This window comes from Mastigoproctus giganteus, chromosome 10, assembly GCF_048544385.1.
Source record: "Mastigoproctus giganteus isolate SK-2022 chromosome 10, ASM4854438v1, whole genome shotgun sequence".
NCBI classification, from domain to species: Eukaryota; Metazoa; Arthropoda; class Arachnida; order Uropygi; family Thelyphonidae; genus Mastigoproctus; species Mastigoproctus giganteus.
Genome location: NC_143584.1, coordinates 25,834,934 through 25,851,972, shown reverse-complemented (window position 1 = coordinate 25,851,972; position 17,039 = coordinate 25,834,934). Strand labels below are relative to the sequence as shown.

The following is a 17,039-nucleotide window of genomic DNA, read 5'->3' as shown; positions in this document are numbered from 1 at the left end:
TTCTTATGCTTCATGAAATTCCAGAATGGTTTGATATCTCTGTGAGTAAGCAGACTATCCTGAACTGACTCTGTATACATATTGTAAGAGTTTAATATGAGCGTTTTCACTTCTTTGCGGAGTTGGCTGAATATTTCGTAATATTGGCTGTCACCTGATTGCTTATATTTGTTTCTATAAAATTCTTTGGATTTAATTTTATGTATTAATTCGCTGTTATACCAGTGCGGGTAGGTAGAGCGTGTGGTAAGATGGGATTGAGGAACAATGTCAGATATAACTGAATGGACACAGTTAATCAGGTGAGCACATCGATGTCATCCATAGCGTCAGCGAGCTGCTTGTCTACGTTTCTTAGAGCTAGGTTGAGCAGAGGCCAGCCAGCCATTCTGAAATTGAATCGTGGAGAACGGGAGCTGCATTTGAAGTTATGAGAGGTCACTGTGATGTCAAAAGTAATTGGCGAATGATCCGAGTGAAATATAGGGTTGTCATTGTGAACGTCTATATGAGTAGAGGAAAATATTAGGTCGAGGTAGGCATTTTCTCTGGTTGGAAAATTGCAAATTTGTTCAAGACCATAGCTGTGAAGCATATTAAAGAGAGCCCTAGTCTGCAGTGATGGAGAAGAAGATCCTAAATTGGCCAGTTGACAGTTAAAGTCACCCAAAACCATTGCTATGTCGGCAGATTGAATTAGTGGGAAGATAGATTCCAGCGAGCTTTCTAAGTACTGGAGGTCGATATTAGTTAAGGGAGGTGGAAAATAAAGCAATACTATTAAAACTTTTAACTTGCCAAGATGAAGAAGGCAGTATACTGATTCAATATTTGTGAAATTTGATGCAATTTCACAGAATATATGGTTAGAATGTATAATAGCTACTCCGTTGTTGTTGTTGTTGTTGTTATTTTTGGCGCAAGGGCTGCTCAGGCCATATTGCGCCGATCAGCGATGTGAACGATACTCATGATGACTGTTTTGCAAACAGTCAGAACTGATCGGATAAGTTTATCCGTTTGATAAATGAGAAAAATTCTGTGAGATTGGCATTATTACCTATGATATGACAGAGGTTCAAAGATTCGTTAAGATTAGGGAGAAAACTGAATGAGAGTTGCCGGGCATGCGAGTATAAGGTGCATTCAACAAGAATGTGCTTCATTGTGAGTTGAGAATTGCAGTGTGTACACTGAGGAGGATCATTGCCTGTGAGGAGGAATAGGTGGGTAATGTGACTGTGACCAATTCTTGCTCTGGCTAGGATTACTTCTTCCTTTCTGTTTTCCCGGAAGCTAGAGGCCCATAATTGTGGATCTGGTTTTATTTGAAAGAGCTTATTATCTGGTTTATTTTGCCATATAAGTGTCCATTGTTCCTTACATATTCTTTGTATATTAGATTTGTAGTCAGCATATGGAACGAGAGCACATGATGAATCTGAATTAGAAGGATGTTTGGCGGCATAATCTGCACATTCATTTCCAGATATCCCAGTGTGGCCTGGGATCCAGCAAAAGATAACTACAAGCTGGCGTTCCTGAGTGTGTATCAACATATCTCTTATAGTTTTTAGTAAAGGATTCTTTGGTGAGGAGGTGTTTTGTAGGGATATAAGTGCACTCTGCGAGTCCGTATATATTATACTCTTTTTGATGGACAGATGGAGAATATTTTGTAGGGCAAGCTTGATGGCAAATAACTCAGCTGTATAACTGCTGCATTCTGTGGGAAGTGATAGAGAGATGGTGTTAAAAGGGAATACTGCTGCAGCACCTACTGCGCTATCAGACTTTGATCCATCGGTATATATTTTTGTAAAAAGAGGATAATTCTCTGTGTGAGCAGTATGGAGTTGTTGTATATTGATATTTGCCAGGGAATGCTTCCCCCAGTTTACGAAGTAATTGTCGCAGGATGGTATAGTATAGGCCCATGGGGCAACTGGACAGGTTGGATCTTGGAGGACTTTTTCGAGATGGACATTCCAAGTTTCTGATAGTGCTTGTAATCTGATACCAGTAGGCTGAGCAGCACTGGGTTTATTTCTATAAAAGCTTTTAAACTGTGGGTCACTAAGTATAGGCCAAATTGGATGGGTAGGCATGCTTCGAATTTTAGCTGCATAATTCAGAAGTAACACCTTTCTTCTGAGACAGAGTGGAACTTCATTGGCTTCAATATAAAGGCTTTGTACTGGCGATGTCCTAAAAGCTCCTGTAGCAATCCTGAGGGCAGAATGTTGAATAGGTGCAAGGCGTGTAAGTACGCTTTCCCTGGCAGAGTCATAAACTGGGGCACCATAATCAAGACGAGACCTAATTAGAGTTCTATACAATTGAAGCAGGGTATAGCGATCTGCACCCCATGTTGTCGAAGAAAGAACTCTGAGTATATTCATTTTTTTCTGGCAAGTAGTCCGCAGATATTTGATATGTTCCAAGAAATTAAGCTTACTATCAAAAATGAGGCCCAGGAGAGAAATACTTTTCATGACTAATATAGAATGATTCGTTAAGTGAAGCTCTGGTTCAGGATGCATCTTTCGTTTGTTGCAAAAATGAATGACACTGGATTTCTGATGTGATAGTCGGTATCCATTCTGTGTCATCCATAATTCAATATTGTTAAGAGAGGTTTGTAGTTGCCTTTCGATGAAGTTCATATTCTGTGAACTGCAGGAAACAGTCAGGTCATCGGCATAGAGATATGTGTTTACAGGGACTGGTATGCATTTGGTTATATTATTTATTCTTATTGCAAATAAGGTAGAACTCAGAACTGAGCCTTGTGGGACTCCTTCCTGTTGTATATAGATTTGCGAGAGGACTTGCCGATAGCGGACTTGAAAAGTTCTATTCTGAAGGAAGTTTTGTATGAAATATGGTAAGTGGCCTCTGAGGTCAAGAGAATGTAGATCTTTCAAGATACCAAAACGCCAAGTGGTGTCAAAGGCCTTTTCTATGTCAAGGCATACCATAACGAGATGCTCGTTTCGGATAAACGCATTCCTGATGTTTGTTTCAGCTTTGACCATGAGATCCAGGGATGATCGATTTTTCCTGAATCCAAATTGGCTATCAGATATTAAATGTTTGGAGTCAAGATACCAGGTTAGTCGGCGGTGTATCATTTTTTCCAGGGTTTTGCCCAAGCAGCTGGTAAGAGAAATAGGTCTATAGTGGTGAGGGACAGAGTGATCTTTCCCTGGTTTGGGAATTGCCAGTACATAGGAGTGATGCCAGCATGTGGGGAATGAATGTTCAGTGAAAATACGATTGTAGAAAGTTAACAGCAAGGATAATGCTTTGTTATCTAAGTGTTTAAGCATTGTATAATACACTCCATCTGGACCAGGAGCACTGTTCTTTGAGGTATGTATAGCTTCTTGAAGTTCAATCATAGTGAGGGGCCGGTTATATGATAGACACGATTTGGTTTTGAAGTTCAATCGAGATTTTTCAGCTGAAGCTTTAATCTTCTGAAATGACTGGTCATATGCGGTCGATGCAGACAGCTGTGAGAATACAGAGCCTAAAGCATTTGCAATTTCTGCAGGAGTACACAGTTCCTGTCCATTCCAGTTGAAAATTGGGGAGGATGGAGGAGGAAATTTGCCATTTAATTGTTTTATTTTTCTCCATATTATTCTAGAATCTGTATTTTTATTAATTGAATTTGCAAATCGGATCCAGGAGTCTCTTTTTGCTTTTTTCCTGATATGGCGAGCCTTGGCTCTGAGTTTTTTATAATTTATAAGATTATTGATAGTAGGATGTTTGCGGAATATATTCCAGGCTCGGTTTTTTTCTTTTTTGGCACTTCTACAGTCTTCATTCCACCAATAATTTGTGGATCTACGAGAGCTTGACTGTGACTGTGGAATGGCAATAGACGCAGCTGCTAGGATTTGTTTAGTGATATGGATATGGCTGGTGACTATGTCAATTGGACAAGATTCAATTATCTGATTATCAAATGATACATGATAAGTATATTTTGCCCAATCAGCCTTGGAAAATTTCCATTTCATGCAGTTTTCTGAAGTCACGGAGTGTGAAGTTTGAATTTTACAGATTAGTGGATAGTGATCACTGTTCAGTGGATCATCCAAAGCTAGCTGTCCACTCAATACAAGGAAAAAGGATTGGAGAGCATATAGATAGATCTATTGAGGACACAGTTCCTGTTTGGAGATGAATGTAAGTTGGTGAACCAGTATTTAGGATGGATAAATTCTGCCTGTCAATGAGCATTTCAATAAGGTGTCCCCGTCCATCTGCATTGGGAGAGCCCCACAATGGATGGTGTCCATTGAAGTCGCCCAATAAACAGAAAGGGGTTGGCAACTGCAGTATTAGATCTTCAAGTTCATGAATAGTGCAAGGCTGAGTGGGCGGTAGATAGATAGAGACAACTGTTATAGTGACTCCAATTGCTATTCGCGCAGCAACCGCTTCAATGGAGGTTTGCAAAGGAATACGCCTGCAAGGGACTCGTGAATCTATGAGAATAGCAACCCCACCGTGAGCTTTATTTGTAACTGGTCTATCTTCTCTGAAAAGAGAATAATTTTTGATCGAGAGAGATACTTTAGGAGTTAAATATGTCTCCTGTAAACAGATGCCAACTGGATTATGACGTTTAATTATTTCTTGGATGTCATCAGTATTGCTACGCAAGCCTCTGCAATTCCACTGGACTATATTATTCATTGTTTAGATTTAGATGAGGGAGCTGAGTCTGTCTGCTTTTTAAAAGTCTGTTTACCGCGGTCAATTTTGATTTTATCTCTTTTTGAGAAAACTGGTCTCTTGTCTATTTCATCTTCCGGATGGATCTCCAGAATCGTTTCTGTTTCCTCCTGACTGGGGATTTCATTGGTATCCATAAGGATGGAGTCAACTGGCTGTTTGCTAACGGTATCTGGTTTCTCTGTTTGAACAGATATTACAGGGGCTGCATGGACAGCTGGTGGTATGGTGATTGGCGTGTTGTTAGCCCTGCTTGATATATGTTGCTTTGATGATTGTGGTGCAGAAGAGAGCAGGGATCGAGCCCATTCAGCAATAGAGATGTTTGGTGGAATTGATGTGTCAGTTTGGATGGATACTGAATGAAATTTTTTCGAGGCTTCGGCATATGTACGTCTAGGCATCTGTATTTGCAGTTGCTTTCGTGCTTCTGGGAACGAGACTTTGTTTTCTATTTTATATTTCTGGATTTTTTTCTCGTATTTCCACTGTTCACAATTTTTGGAGAAGGCTGGATGGTTGCCTTTACAGTTGGGACAAAGAGAAGACTGGGCATTACAATCAGTTTGGGTATGCTCTTTCGATCCACAGTTTGGGCAGACTGGGTCACCTCGACAGACTGTTTGTGAGTGTCCAAATTTCTGACACTTATAACATCTTATTGGGTTTGGAATGTATGGCCGTATGCGACAATGCAAATACCCTGCTTTCACTGACGAAGGTAGGTTTGGTGAGCTGAATGTTAGTATGATGCTCCGAGTTGGAGTTAGCTCGCCATCTTTTTTCATCATTATTCTTTTGGCCTGTGTGACTTTCTGTTCCTGCAATTCCTGTACAATTTCCTCCTCTGAAACATTCATTAGGTCCCATTCTGAAATTACGCCTTTGGATGTGTTTAGTGTGGCATGTGGGGACACCTTGACTTGAATTCCACCAAATGAATTGAGTCTAAGTAGAGACTCAGAGTGTTTAGAGCTTGTGGTCTCTACAAGCAAGTCGCCAGATTTTAGTCGCCTCACCATTTTCGGGGAACCAGCTACATTCTCAAGACATTTTTGAATTAGAAATGGCGATAGATTGCCTAAGGGTTGGTTTGTCAGTGAATGGAGAATCAGAAAACTCGGATGTTCAATTCGATGAGTATCCGTTTTCAGTCTCTTTGGATTGGTAGAGTCGATATCAGGTTGATGCAAATCCGTATTATTCAGATTTGCAGTCTTAATCGGGGGGAAGTTGTCATATTCCATGTTTTGCTCCTTTTGGCCCTGGGGGTTTGCTTTACCTCCCAGGTTTCCAGCCCCGCCACGGGGAGGCAGGAGCAGTGCCACTAGGTGACCAAGCGGCTGAGTTAATTGGTTAGTACTGTTAGATATAGAAACAGAAAGGTGGCTTCCCTTTCTGGGCCTTTGCCTACTTCTTGTAGTGCGAAAGTGCTGCAGTAATTTATAAATAAAGAAAACGGTAGTTGGAACGAAATATAATTTGTTCAAAGGCTCTTTGGATATAACGCTTTTTGGAACGCACAAAAATCACTTGGTCACGGAACGCTTGGCACCCGGGGCCTAGCTACTCCGCCTCCACGAGATCCTCTGTCCTTTCTATGGATTGTATATTGTCCATCTATAATCTCCTGATCATCAATATTTATGGAGAGCCAGGTTTCAGTGAGCAGGTAAATGTTCGTAAATATGTGAGCCTTGGATTGCTCTGAAGTGGTTTAGGTTGCTAATTATACTCCTGCAGTTCTGAAGGTAAACACTGAACAGTTGGGATCTGGGGATTCTATGACGAGAGGAGAACGTAGTATGTGTAGATAGCAGAGTATCTGATTGCTATGCCTGTGGAGAAGAGATTTTGGACTCACTTGATGGTCTGTCCGTGAAGCGTTTTACTAGAGCCCCTGATAAAAGGGATCTTAGATTCAGCACTTTTTCTGTTTGTGATGGAAGGCATGTTATTATAAAAGATGAGTAGGCGGGACACCGTGTCTTCAGAGAACGGACATCTACTCCGAAACCATATTCTTCTTTAATTAAGTTGATAAGATCTTCAGATTTAGTGGCGGGTCCAAGTCTAGAAAGAAAAATAAATTCGGTCTTTTGTGGGAATAATTGTGATATTATACTTGTGTTTGAGTAACTGAGATTTTTCTGCAGTAGTTACTTTCTGTGTTTGATGAGTTTTGGCTGGAAGCTTGGAGGAAGTATCTTGAGATATAGAGACTTTAATATTTTCTGAAGGTTTGTTCTGTTTTGATCTTTGGTGTGATACTCTGAGAATATTTAGTTTCTTAAGACAGCTGGTACGAATATATTTTATATGTTTAAGAACGTTTAGTTTTTTTATCAAGTATTATACCAAGGAAACGAGTACTTGGTTGAAATGGAATACAGTGAGAGTCTAATGGAAGGCCTGGATCAGGATGTAATTTGCGTTTACGACAGAAGTGTAGTGCAGTTGTTTTAGATTTAGAAATTCTGTAGCCATTGTTTTTGGCCCAAGAGACTATTCTATTAATGGTGCCTTGTAGTTGTCTCTCAATAAGTCGCATATTTTGAGAATGACATGAGATGGCAAGATCGTCAGCATACAGGTATGCATCAACTTTTTCAGGTATAATACATGTACACTTGGTTATAGAATCAATCCTGATGATTAGAAGTGTGGCGCTCAGCCCTGAGCCCTGGGGAACTCCTTCGTCTTGTATATATGTTTCTGAAAGTGAAGAATGGAATCGGAATGGGAAGGATCTGTTAGATAGAAAGTTCTGAATAAATTTCGGGAGATGACCCCAAAGACCAGATTTGTGTAAATCATGAAGAATCCCATATCGCCAAGTTGTATCAAAGGTTTTCTCAATGTCGGCGCGTATCATGACAAAGTGTTCATTTCTTAGAAAAGCGTTCCGAATATTTGCCTCAACTTTAATAATGGGATCAAGTGTAGATCTACTTCTCCGAAAACCATACTGGCTTGGACTCAGAATGTTTTGAGTCTCCAGGAACCATGTTAGTCGGGCGTTAACTATTTTTTCCAATGTTTTTCCCAAGCAACTGGTTAAGGAGATAGGTCGATAGTTTGTTGGATTCGTGTGGTCTTTTCCTGGTTTCGGGAAGGCTAGCACATAAGCATGGCACCAGCTGGTGGGGTAATGTTCCTCTAAGAACATTCAATTATAGAGTCGTAAGAGAGCACTTAATGATCTTTCACTTTAACTAATTGGAAATCATTGTGTAATAAATTCCATCTGGACCCGGAGCACTGTTCTTCACTCCTGTGAGCGCATTGTGCAATTCAGTCATGGTCAATGGCAGATTGTATGAATGTTGGAGAGCAGTATTGAAATTCAGTTTATAATTTTTTGTCCTGAATTTTAGCGACTGGAAGAATGGTTCATATGTGGAAATAGCTGAGTGTGTTTCAAAAGACGAGCCGAATGCATTAGCAAGTTCCACAGGTTCAGAAATTTCCTTCTCTTTCAGAAAAAGAATAGGAGAAGTTGCAAGCTAGTATTTGCGATTGATTCGTTTGATTTTTTACCAGACTGTAGCAGTATCTGTGGATCTGTTTATGATGGCAATATAATGCGCCCACGCTTCTTTTTTACTCATTCGTCTTACATGACGAGATTTAGCCCTTGCTCTTTTAAACTGTAGGAGGTTGACTGTGGTCGGATTTTTTCGAAACTGATTCCAGAATTTATTCCTTTCTCTTTTAGCAATTCAACATGCTTCATTCCACCACATTTTAGGATGGAGTCGGATTTTAAATGATGATTTCGGGACAGCAGATTCAGCTGCTATCATTATTTGTTGTGTGATATAGCTTACTGCAGAATGAATCTTGACAGTTGTAATGATGTAGGAATCAAAATGAACTATTTCTTGATATTTAGTCCAGTTGGCATTGTCAAATTTCCAACTTGTTCTAATGGTACTCTGCGGTTGGTTGGTTGGTTGGTTGGTTGGTTGGTTGTTGGGTTACTCTGCGGAGGAGAACTTGTACAGAAATTACAGATAATCGGAAAGTGGTCACTGCCAAGAGGGTTGCAGTAACTGTCCAGTCTATGAGAGGAAATATTGTTGGAGAACATACTGATAAATCAATGGCAGGGCTTGAGCCAGGTGGTAATTGCACATATGTGTTATCACCGGTATTTAAAATACAATAGTTAGGTTGTGTTTATCTAAATTCTTTTCAATTATTTTTCCGCTGCAGTCAAGATGTTGAGATCTCCATAGGGGGTTATGGCCATTCCAGTACCCAGATTACAGAAAGGAGCGGGTATTTGTCTTACTAAGTCATCTAAATCATCAAAAATGTAAGCGTGGTTTGGTGACAGATACAATGAGATTAATCGTATCGTTATGTCAATGGTGATACGGGCTGCAGTTGCCTCCAATGGTGTTTGTAACGGAATAGTTCTGGAAGGAATTGAAGAGTTTACTAACAGCGCTACTCCTCCGTGTGCTGCATTAGAGCAGTTTCTATCTTTTCTATACATTCGTCAGGTTTTTTTTCTTGTATGCATGCTACAATAGACTTATATTCAATTAGGAGATCGTAGAGGTCATCTAAATTAGCACGAAGTCCGCGACAATTCCATTGAATCACTGTGCGCATTGTTTGGTTTTAACTGGTGTGTTGGTTACTTCCGGTGGATATTTTTGTTTGCGTCTGTCTACTTTTGCCTTTTATTTCTTTGGGAAGGTTGATCTTCTCGTGCCAATGTCTCCCTCTGCATGAATCCCAAGAGCTATATCATCTTCATCTACCTTTTCATCAATGTCCATGGTATCAGATATTAATTTAGTTGTGTTGCTTCTTTCAGGGCTCTTGGTTCGTTCTGTTCGTTGCTCATTGGATTTCTTATCTGGAGGTATCGTTACAGGTGTATTAGCTTCTCAAGTAGCATATTTGGAGGCAGATTGTTCCTTTGGTGAGGAAAGGAATGATTTAGCTCAATTAGATATCGATATATTTGGAGGGACTGAGCAGTCAGTCTGAGTGTAACTGAAGCGTTTGTAGGTCACTTAGTAGATACTGCAAAACGTTTCTTTTCTTCTTGGTATGACACTTTCTGCTCTATCTTATATTTTTGAATATTCTTTTCTCGTTTCCATTGGAGCATTCCTTTGAGAAAGCAGAATGTTTGCCGTGACAGTTGGGACAATTTTGCATTTTGCAGCAAGAAGCACAGGTGGCTACATCTCTGCAGACAGTTTGCGAATGACCAAATTTTTGGCACTTAAAGCATCGGACTGGGTTTGGAATGCAAGGTCTTACATGAAATCTAAGGTAACCAGCTTTTATAGTGGTAGGTAGATTTGGTGTTTTAAATGTGAGTATCACTGTTCGAGTAGGGACAGGCTCTTCATCTTTTTTTGATGACGATTCTTTTGGAGTGTACCACATTTTGATCTCGTAGTTGTGGACAAGTTCATCTTCCGATACGTTTAACAGATCCCATTCTGATGTACCCCTTTAGAGGTATTTAAGGTGGCATGTGGGATAACCTTCGTGGGAATTCCACCAAAGGTAGATACTTTTAATAGATAGTCTCTCTGCATATCTACATTCGGTCATTTCAACTAATAAATCTCCGGATCTTAATCGCCTAACCATTTTTGGAGGGCCAGCCACATTTTCAAGACATTTTTGTATCAAAAATAGGGAAAGCTTATTCAATGGTTGGTTTGTGGAGGAGTGTAGTATTAAAAAGAGAGATACGGTATTATCCGTATCTTCTTTTTTTTTTTTGTCTCTTAGCATGGGGTGTTGTGTCATCATTATCTGGATCATGTTTATCTAGATCTGGATCAAAAGATCCATAAGTAGACTGTTTAGTTTCGTCCATCTTTGCTCCTTTTAGCCCTGGGAGGCTGGCTTTCTTCTCCCAGGTTTCCGGCTACGCTAGGTGGAGGCAGGAGCGGTGCCACCAGTGACCAAGCGATAAAGGAAGGTTAGTAGTTAGTGCGTTAGTAAGTTAGAAGAAGAAAAGTGTCTTTCCTTTCTGTTAGGTATGCTAACTTCTTTACTTAAATCGCTTGGAAATCACTAATAAATCGCTATAATCACTGGCTTGGCACTCAGGGCCGAATTTTGAAGTAAAATAATTTATTGAGCCGCAGTTTTGCTAACCGTACGTTATGGCCGAAGTGTTAGGGTTGTTGTTGTAGTAGTACGGTTTTTCGAGCATCAAAGACAAAGGCCACGAAGCTTTGTTCGATTAAATAGTTTAAAGCTCTCTGGAAAGTCTGTTTTGGAGCCTTTGTTACCTCTTGGTGCCGTGGAAGTAATTCTGGTGGCTGGAGGCGGAACAGTACAGAGGTCTGCGTATCAATTGAGAATATAAGGAATATTAGTATTATTATTAATAGTGTCAAATGACGCAAAGAAACACGCTTATACAGCAACAGGTCCCCCACTAAAAAAATTCACACCAAGTTTTCCTTTTTATACATTTTACATCATTTATCTGCGTGTAGAAAATTGCCCCTCCAAGTACTGGTTTCCTGGCAAGTACTCATTTTATGTCTCTCATACAGGGAAAGAAAAAACCAAAAAATCGAAGACAACCTTGAGTTTAATTACGGGAAACCAATATTAATATATCTAGTACAACGGATATAAAGACCCCATCTGTAATTATTTTATAAAACTTCTGTATTAAGAATTATGAAGACCGCACCCATAAAATTACGAGGAAATGCGTTAAATTTTTCATCAACTTCCTTCTGTTGTCTTTCACAATTGCTTTCTGTTGTAAGTTGGGAAATATTAAAGGTGTCTTCCAGCGGCACAGGGACACCAGGAATATGGGCCCAATTGGTGTCAACGATTTTTCTTTGTAGTGGTAATGATTATCAGTCCTAACGTGATTTCCTCATCACGATTGAACTGGTAATTGTCCTTCCAAATTTTTCCTCGCTTAAAACTGATTACCACCAATTTCGTGACATAATTTATTCGAGCTATTATTTCATATTTTGGAAGATCTCTAATATACACAATTTGGTTTTTCCTCACCAAAGAGACAGAGCTACCAGTTGGCAACGTCGTTGGTTTTTTCCCCCGTGTAAAACTGCATGTATAATTTGGTTGGTTTTCTCGTTTTCTGGATGAAAAACCTGAGTTGCAGAGGGTGAAAACGTACAGTTTATACCCAAATTCCACAGTAAATGACCTCATTATTTCGTCTTCAATATTAGAAGTATATGCTCTTCTACCTTTGCAGTAAATTCACAGTTAGAATAGGGTGCATTGCTCAGAAATTTATGACTGATGTAGTTACAGTTACGCAACCCCTGCAGCACTTCTTGAGAAAAATGAGTTTAGGAAGAGACGTGCTATTCATTGCAAATTGCTTTCTAAGTAGTTGCGTTAAGAAAATGATATGACAAGAGCAAAACGATTTGGATAGTAATCGCTTTCATATTAGAATTTAAAAGACCTGTAATTGCTATGGGACAGAGGAGTGTTTCTGCCCTCGTAAAGTCCTGACATGGTTTAAATAAGTCGAATTTCCAATTTAATATCAGAAGTAGCATTAACTATATGGTGCAGGAAGCACCTGGCTTTTGCTACGCCACCAGAAAAATAAAATAAAATAAATTACCTTTGTGAATCCCTCCTACAGAAGACATTTGAATTTCTGCAAGCCGTTAGCATAATCCAATCATGGAGGCAATGATTGATTTGGTTTTTAATGGCGCATTGTCAGCTAAGGCCATAATGCGTCATGTCAAAACCATGGAGGCAACTCATTCCAGTAATTAATAACTCGTTGGCTAAAGGTAAACTTCTTACAATCCAGTCTAAATCGTTCCCCCTTAATTTGAATTTCTGGTCTCTAGTTCTTTATTCATTTATAGCAGTGAAATTTTCATCCTCTTTAATATTACTTTCACCTTTCTTAGCTTTAAACACCTAAATAAAATCTCTTCTACGATGTCTAGTTCCGAAGCTCTGTAGGCCACACGTTCGAAGTCTTTCCTCGTGTGGACACCATATTGCCGATCTCATCAGGTGCGTTGCCCATCTTTGGACCTCGCTCGATATATATTTTTTAAGTGTGAACTTTATACACACAGTGTTCCAAATGCAGTCCGACAATTCTCTTATAAAGGGGGATTATGATATCCCCATCTCTAAAAGCAAATGTTTGGTAAATCACTGATAGGATACCATGGGCTTTCCTTACTATTCGCTCGGAGAATTTCATGTCTGATCATATCGTAACTCCAAAATCCCTTACCTTCCTTTTGAATTTTTAATACTGGAGTTACTATTTCACCAGGTATAAGACTGGCTTTTACTGCATTAAAACATAGCTGCCATTTTTCTGACCATCCGTGAAATCTATCCAAATCCCCCTGAAGAAGAAGCAGTGCTTGATGCTGATCATTAACTACTCTTCCCAGTTTGGCATCTGAAAATTTTGACATCAAGCCCTCCATCCCTTTGTCGATGTCATGCATGAAAAGAAAGAACAGTAGGCCCAAAATCTATCTTTAGGGAAACCCCACTTCTAAGGTTAGCCCAACGTGAAGAGAACCATTAATCACAACCTTCTGCGTACTGCCTGCAGTCACCTCCAGATCGATCTAAGGATCTTCCCTGTGATTTCAAGATGCTCCAGCTTATACAGTAACCTCTCGTGAGGGATTAAGTCAAATGGTTGATATAATCCAAATAAACAATATGGAAATTATTGCCTACGTCTAGATCATGAGTGACTTTCTCAACGTAGTACACAGATTGGTTAAATATGATTTTTCCTCTACAAAATCTTGCTGTGTTAATTTTAGTATTGTATAATTGTACTGCAATTTTGATAATTTCCTCCATGATTTCCCCTTCTACTGAATTCACACTAACTGGTTGCTAGTTAGTCTGAATAACTGGTAGCTAGTTAGAGACTGCAATTTTTTCTGACCTAAACTCGGATTTTTCATCCTGCAGATAAGAAAACTAGTTACAGAATATACGCAGTGTGTGGACATTATATACCTACGACTCATGGACTTAGGTGTCTCGGTCTTAATTCTAAAAATCCAACCAACCAGCGCATTTGCTGGATAAAAATCTCGACTCTCTAGAAGAAAAGTCAAGTAACCTTGTTCTGAGGGGCCCGGTTACTTTGTGCCTTTATAGTCTATTTCTCCGCTTTCGCAATTTGAATCGTGGCATCTCATGCTTCGAGTTCTCTGTTTTTATTTAGATACAAGGCAAAGAATTCCTTTGTAAGAACTACGGTCCTTGCAATACGCAGTCACCTTCATTTCTAAAATACCAAAAATTTCTTTACAACGTGTGGCTGAGCAGAAAGACAGCGAGAGTGTGATACAAAAAAAATCTTCATAAACAACAGACCGAATGTTTTGGTATGTGAAGGTCTTCTGGAGGGGAATGCGTAGGAGCGTGTTTGTGAGAGGGGGCAATGAAACATCTAAATACCACCTGAATGAGCTTCCTACAAAGAGACCAGAGCTGCCTACCTCAAGGATATGTCACTTCTCTCAGCTATATTTCTCCAATTTTGGATGAATCACTGTTTCCCACGATCAATTGCGCTTTTTAATTAAACAATTTGTCTTCATCGTCATAGTAATTGCGTGGGACACCCATTCTCTGGAATCCGTTCACGTTTTGTTTATGACAAGGTCGTTTGACAATGTCGTATTTCTCTCGTGCTCTGATACTGTGATCATTCTGACGTATCTGATAATTTCGAACAGTGAATGACCTTCAGTAGATTCCTTTGTGCCAGAAGATCATAAGATATGGTCGTCGGCGACGAAGTTCAACGGCTGTTACACTGAAGGTTCCGTCTTTGGTGTGGTCGTACATCATAAAAGTTTATATTCAATGTTGTTATCCTAAAGGAAAGTCCCAGCATCTCTGGATGTCACCAAGGACATTTCTGTGGATATAAAAGAGTTAGAGTTTCCTCCCCTGTATCGATTGGCCCTCCTGCATCACCGTGACTCCATCTCTTTCTTCATTTAACACCATGAAGGCTGTAGTAAGTGTGTGGTTTTGCTTTTAAACTATGAGATATCTGCTAGACATACATTAAAATATATATTTTTTAAAATTTCTATAAAATTTCGTATTCATTGGTAACCGGTGTCCAGGTTCAAAGGCAAGGACCCCTTTTGCTTCCTAGCTTCTCCGTGGACCCCCAAATTGATTTAAAATAAATATTAAAAATGTGTAACTGAGCGCAGTTCACTCGATACTTAATCATTTATATCTTGGCATACGGTGGAGAAAAAAGTCTAAACGCTTACCCATCAGAATTAGCCTGAGCTTGTATCTTCTCGGGAACCCCAGTGAACCACAGTTTGTGTGACACTGGACTAAACGATCCCTTTAAAAGTTATTTTCAAAACAGTCCATAGTCGAATTGTCAAAGCTTTGAAAGAGTTGGACAGTTAAAATATAATCGATTGATTTACGTGTACAGTTTTGTATTAATTGATTTTATAAACCAGAAAGCTTTGCTTAGTTCGCGTTGCCCAAGACGTCATATTGTTTTTAAATTAATTCTCATGATTCAACACGGGTTATGATTGCCTTATCTTTGCCTTTTGAAGTTTAAAGAAACTTCCAAAAGACTAACTTCTGAGAATAAACAACTGCAATTCTGATAAAGTAACTTTAAATATAGAATTTTTTATTGGAATTATGAGCAAGGCATTTTTTAGCAAATTTGTACACTGCCCTACCATTAATATTCGGACACCTGCCTTTAGACAAAAAAAAAAAAGGAGCTTTTATTGTCTCATTTAATATTTTGTGCTGAAACCTTTTGCTTTTATGACGGCCCTCAATCTTCACGGCGTACTCTCAACCAGCTTTTTATAAATGTCAGGTGATATGTTCCTCCACTCGGCCTTTAACGCAGCCACGTTTGGCTTTGTTCTTTGGGCAATCTCGACGTGCACGTACCCGACAATCCAGTACATCCCAAAGATGGTCGATAGGATTCAGATCAGTATTTTGGGTTGACCAATCCAACTTTTCCACACCAATGTTCTCAGACCACTCTGCTACGACCCGAGCAGTAAGGCATGGCGCGTTGTCTTGCTGATTCAGGTATGGGCCTTCACCGAAGTATTGCTATAATGTTGGAAGTGTATAATTATCCAGCATGTCCTGATATTACACAGCATGCATGGGTCTGTCGATAACGACTAATGGGCCCAAACCAAACCATGAAAGGAGCCACATACCATGACACTGCCTCCACCAAATTTCATTGTTGGGAGGATACAATCAGGAAGGAACTGTTCCCCTGACATTCTTGACACCCAGGAATGGTCATCAGACTGGTAGAGTGCGAACCTCGACTCGTCTGTCCATAGTACTGCTTTCCACTGCTTTACAATTCACCATGTTAATCGGCGTCTAGAATTTGTTGAGGTGATCAATTCTGTTGAACGGTTCATCTTGCATGCCCACTTTTGCAATTGTCTGTTCGAAGCCCAGTGTGCATATTTATAGCACGTTCTGTGATGTGTTGCATGCATAGGACCTGTTTCCCCATCCATGGAGGGGTTTCCGGATATTAATGGTAGGGCAGTGTATTTGTCTATTATGATATCGTTTATTCTTTTATGGTGTATTATTAATAATACGTCGTTGAGTATGAAATTGTACATCGAAAAATATGGTTTTCAGAAGTACTATTTGTTTATTTTCAGTGCATTCTGCTTTTTGCCTTTTTGGCTACTGCAATGGCCAGCGGCTTAGTTGGATACGGATATCCTTATAGCGGTTACTACGGACGAGGATTAGGTTACTATGGAGGATTAGGCCTGGGCTACTATGGTGGACAGGGTCTTGGTTATTACGGTGGATTAGGTTATGGATATGGTCGTGGTTATGGATATGGGGGTCTCGGCTATTACGGTTATCCCGGATACCATCATGGACACTATGGATATTGGTAAAAGAAAGAGGTAAGTGTTGAATGAAGATATTTAGTGAGGTAAGAATGTATTTATTCTCTTTTCTGATATGCCAATATATAAAATTCAATTCATCTTTTAACAACCATAAATAACAAATCGTTATTTCATTATCAATAATGAATATAAGTACGATTCTTCTTATGTTATTGTGTTTTTTGTTTGTAGATGAAGACCACTTGGCGACAGCGTGATGAAATAATTGTTCAAGAAGGCAGAGTCATCCAGGATGAATTGAGAAATGAAATCTGTGTTTACCAGTTCTGTTAAAGGTGGATAAAAATAAAATATGTTAAATAACTTCAA

At 39.5% G+C, this 17,039-nt stretch overlaps 1 long non-coding RNA gene across 1 annotated transcript; it reads left to right on the top strand.

Annotated features, from left to right (window-relative positions):
* The first annotated feature begins 14,611 nt into the window (after window positions 1-14,611).
* On the top strand, window positions 14,612-17,039 carry LOC150078896 (uncharacterized). The gene is made up of 3 exons (XR_016547557.1): window positions 14,612-14,782; window positions 16,467-16,724; window positions 16,902-17,039. It is a non-coding gene; the product is annotated as an uncharacterized LOC150078896 (long non-coding RNA).